The sequence below is a fragment of the Carlito syrichta genome, unplaced genomic scaffold (genome assembly GCF_000164805.1).
Source record: "Carlito syrichta isolate Samal-C Ts95f unplaced genomic scaffold, Tarsius_syrichta-2.0.1 Scaffold309476, whole genome shotgun sequence".
Classification (NCBI taxonomy): Eukaryota; Metazoa; Chordata; class Mammalia; order Primates; family Tarsiidae; genus Carlito; species Carlito syrichta.
In genome coordinates, this window is record NW_007253572.1 from 730936 (window position 1) to 736213 (window position 5278).

The following is a 5278-nucleotide window of genomic DNA, read 5'->3' on the forward strand; positions in this document are numbered from 1 at the left end:
AAAAAAAGCCATGGCCTTGGGAAAAAAAGGGAGGTTAGTGAAATCCATAAACTCCTGTGGACACGTTTAAGTAACTGATGAGACGGTTAAAAGAAACTCTAGATACTAAACATCTACCTTTACTCTTTTAACCTATCACTACTTGATAACTTTTTGCAAAGCATTAGGAATTTTTCTTAGCAAAATGCATTCTTATCATTAGCCAAATTTACATTTTTAGCCGATGGAATAGTTATCTCAAATTTAACGCGACTCCCAATTCCTGATCCCTGCCCTTAACTGCCACCCCAGACCTCTTTATTTCAGTTAAACACGACCCTATTTGCTTCAACAACAGACCTAGAAAGTCTCCATTTTTCCTGTCCCGTTTCCGTTAGAGTTATCTCAGCTCCACCACAAAAACATATTGTGAATACATTCCCTTCGCCCCATTTTTTGTGTTACCTTCGATCCTAGACACCATCACTTTTCATCTGGGCACCTCAGTGGAATCCCCACGGTTTGCACTTTTCATATCCCCTCTTTAAACACAACCCATTCTCTGCCTAGCAGAGTGATCTTTTAAACATGTAAAGCAAGCCAGGCATGTTGGCTCACGCCTGTAATCCCAGCATTTTGGGAGGCAGAGGTGAGAGGATTGCCTGAGCCTAGGGGTTTGAGACCAGCCCGGACAACTTGGTGAGACTTGGTCTTTACAATAAATCAAAAAATGAGAGTGTGGCGGCGCACACCTGTGGTTCTAGCTACTTGGAAGGCTGAGGTGAAAGGATTGCCTGAGCCCAGCAGGTTGAGGCTGCAGTGGCCGTGTGTGCCACTGCACTCCAGCCTGGGTGACAGAGTGAGACTCCAACTTGAAAAAGAAGAGAAAAAGAAAAAAAAATGAAACGACAACAAAAGTAGATTACTCTTCTGTATAAAATCCCTCCACCCATACTTTCTCAATGCATTTGAAATAAAACCCCAATCCCTGGGTCGAGTCTTGCCACCATCCTCCTGGTTCTAAATATTCCCCACACTTACTCCTTTCTGACCCTACAAGGTGACGCAGTGTTCCTCTACCGCGTGGAGTCTTTCCTCTTGCTGTTGTCACCGCCTGAAGTGCTCTTCCCCAAGATCTCAGGTCTGGCCTCCAGGCCTGGCCTCCACAGTATCTCAAGGTGGCCTTCCCTGGAGAGAGTCATCTCACATAATCCTCCTTCCCAGCACAGACCCTACTGATTACCTTCAGAGCACTTGAATCTCTGACACAAACCTTTCTGGTTGCTTGTCTCTCTACTTCTGATAATTGAACTCTGAGAATACAATGTCTATTGCTTTTATCTCCAACACCAAGAACAGCGCCTGGCAGGAAGCTAAGTACTCAGTAATTATTTCAAAGAATGAAATTAAATGGCAAGTCATTTTCCCCTTCGTAGATGTCTATAAATTATAGACAAAAAGCAGAAGACAGTGGCAATCTCGACCCTGATTACAGTACGTGTGTGTGATTTGACCAAGTTAGCTTAGTTGTGGGAGTTTTTTGAGTCCTCACATATTGCTGGAACGATCTGTCCTCAGTCCTCTGATTTCTCATCACTTTTGTATCTTATAGTGGAATGACTGAGGAAGGGCTATAATATAATCAACACTAGTACCAGACTGTTTTGAAAATACTCTGGTTAAAAAAAGGTAGGAAAATTGTAGCAGGTGCGGTGGTTCAAATCAGATGCGGTATAATCCCAGCACTTTGGGAGATGGGGGAGAGAATGCCTGAAACCAGGGGGTTGAGACCAGCCTGGGCAACTTGGTGAGACCTTGTCTCTACAATAAATCAAAAAATTAGCCAGGCGTGGTGGCTTGTGCCTATAGTTCCAGCTACTTGGAAGGCTGAGGCAGAAGGATCGCCCGAGTCCAGCAGGTTGAGGCAGCAGTGGCCACGAGCGTGCCACTGCACTCCAGTCTGGGCAACAGAGACTCCAACTCAAAAACCAAATACAACAAAAGACCTTAATGGATGGGTTAAACAGTTTGAAAGAGAAGTAGTGAACTAGAAGTCTGAATAAATCATTGAGAATGCAGCATAGGGGCCAATAAAAGGTGGGAAATAGAGAAAACACATGGATAAGGGTGGAAAGGTCTATCCAACACTGATTCAGAGTTCCAAAGGAAAAAGAGAATGTGGCAAAAATATTTGAAAAGATAATGGTTATCAAAAAGTCAGATCTGAAGAAAGTTACTGATCCACAGCTTTTTTTTTTTTTTTTTGGAGTCTGAGTCTCACTCTGTTGCCCAGGCTGGAGTGCAGTGGCACGCTCATGGCCACCGCAGCTTTGACCTGCTGGGCTCAGGTGATCCTTCCAAGTAGCTGGAACTACAGGCACGTGCCACACCTGGCTATTTTTTGAGTTATTGTAGAGATAAGGTCTTGCCATGTTGCTCAGGTTTGTCTCAAACCCCTGAACTCAAGCAATCCTCTTGCCTCCACCTCCCAAAGTGGTGGGATTACAGGCTTGAGCCACCATGCCCAGCTGATTTAAGCATCTTAAACAGGATAAATAAAAAGATACCTGCACCTAGGCACATCTTAGCTAATAAACATTAAACAAGGTTAGCCCTAAGCTAATAACTGTTGAAGCTGTGTGATGGAGTCATTCATGATGCTGTGCTGTTGTCTACTTGTGCATATGTTTAAAATTTGTATGAAGATTTTCAAAAGAGTAAAAGTAAAATAAAGATGCATTTCTACAGAAACTGTCACTCCCCAAACTGGTTCTAATTGCTTGAATTATTGCTCGGTCATGGTCACTGGGTCCTTTTACATGTCCTCCCAGGCTCAGACAACCACAGCTCCACATTGGTATCACTACAGGATAAAGATATTACAATGGAGGAATTCACACTTCTCAGTTCTGTTGCTATGTTTGTAGCCTACGACTTGATATCTAAGTAAACTGCCAAAGGCCAGAGGCCATCCTCACAAAAGCATTTAGCTTCTAAGAAATGGTGATGGGACTGTAGCAAAGTGGTCGCAATCCAGACCATCAAAGAACCACACCTAGAAGTCAGACTCTCTATCTGGACATTTTTAGGGTCAACTCACTGACAGGCTAGTTCTGAATGTAAGGATTATTAAACCTAATAAACTCCTGAGAGAGATGCAAAGAATAGCAACAGTGAGTTTAAAGTTTGGAACCAAAAATGTATGTCAAAAAGGAAAATGATGGCAGAGTGCATTTATTCCAGAAATATTTTAATATAATCATAGTACAGTTATAAAGTCACATTCAATCCACTGAATATATTCAAGGTTTTAATAAAAATATTATACATCTTTATTCACTACCTTAATATAATTATTTGATTCTTATAGATATGACTAATCACCATATTCATTCATATTTGCACTGCTAGTCAAACATGTAAGTAAATATATGGATTATGATGTGGGGTTTCAGTCCTTTTTGATCTGAAGTCTAAGTATCAAAAGTGAATGTTTTCTATGCAACAATACGTGAATCCTAGAAAGAACAGTCAACTGGTTTAAGGCAAGATATTGAAACTTTTATACAACTTTAATTTGAAAAAAGAAATACTTTATCAAAGATACATGCCTTGACATTTAGATACCTATAGATTCATATAAAGGCAGTAATAAAAATATCAGTGCAAGTTTTACATTAGGTTCTTCAGTAGAGAAAATAATAGGTTCTTGGAGTGAACCATTATCTTCAAATCCCAAAACACTGGAAAGAAGAAAGAATTCTTCTGGTGCAGGACTTAACATGTAACATAATTATTTTTAGTCAATAAAGACACATAAGTATAAAACATTGTGATTACACATACATAAAAATTAGTGTCTTGGCCAGTTTGTTAAGCTTTTGTTTTTCAGATTTACTTTAATGTAAGCTTTTAAAAAATGTTTTAAAATCCAACCAATTTAAAGTTGATTGATAGTAGTAGTACAAAGAGGCTCCCCCTCTTTTTTTTTGGTATGGGCTGAAGATTAGCATTTCAAAAAGAAATAACTTATATTAAACTATATGTAAAACATATGTGTGTTTTAATGACCCAGGGTAGCACAAAATGCATTAAATTAAGAGGAAACATGACCACGTGTTTTGAACTCTCAACTGTACATTATTAACCATAATATACACTTTAGAAATGAATCCAGATTCCTTGTAATAGAAAAGTGACATCACATTTTCTTGCTCTATTATTTGTGCTAATAGACACTGCTGTAACAGACTGCAAAAAGGCAGTACATGTTGAGTCCAATCAACAGTGATCTCTTACCAAGACAGTACTTTTTTTGTTGTTTTTTGTACAGCAACTAAGTGACAACTTATGGAATGAAATTAGGTTTCAAAGCTTAAGTGAAAATTTCTAGTCATTTGCATTTGCAAAGCTACTTACATGCTTCAAAGAAATGTTAATTGTATGTGGAAAAAGCAAATGGTGGTGCTTAGATGTGCATTGTAATTAACTTATTAAATAGACAACACATTTTTACATTAAAAAAAGACATTCATATATCATATTCATATGAGTTTAACTACAAATGGACCATTAGTGTTAGGCACCAAAAAGTTCAAGTTTCTCTCCCCACACAGCCTGCCCATGATTTTTCTCAACTCTTCCACTCTGCTCTGCAGGTATCACCATTTATATGAAAGATCTGCAGTTCATGAAAATTCTGCTCTGGGCAACTGAGTTGGAGATTGCCCTTTCTCTCTTCATACTCTTCATTGCATATTTTGCCAGTTTTCTCACAGCAAACCAGATTACTAGAATTTCTATGACCATTTAAAAAGTATCTGAATTTCTATTCTAACGAGTTCTTGCTACATATATATGTATTTATCCCAACTAAACAAAATGATGTCTTTAGTTGAATAACTAATACAAGTCAATCTTATTATTAATGGTTACTGTAGAATAATCTTAATTCTATCCCTTATGATTCTGAATCCCATTATATTAAGAAAATAATTATTTCATGTGAATGTACAATGCTTACAAATGTAAGTAAGACAGTATAGAAGATAAACTTCCATAAAGGTCTATATTAAAATGCAGTCTGGACCCTAGAATTCTTGTCCTGGGCCTCTTGTGAAGAGTCTGCCCTACTTAGGAATGGGCACGTGGTAGAACACTTTCACTTATTTAATGAGGGAGTGGAACACAGTTATAAGGAGATAAAATCACCAAATTTCAATCCACACTCCTAGGAATAAATGTAGGATTATAATGGAATGATGGAATTTAACGTACAACCATGTTGATGAGTTTCATT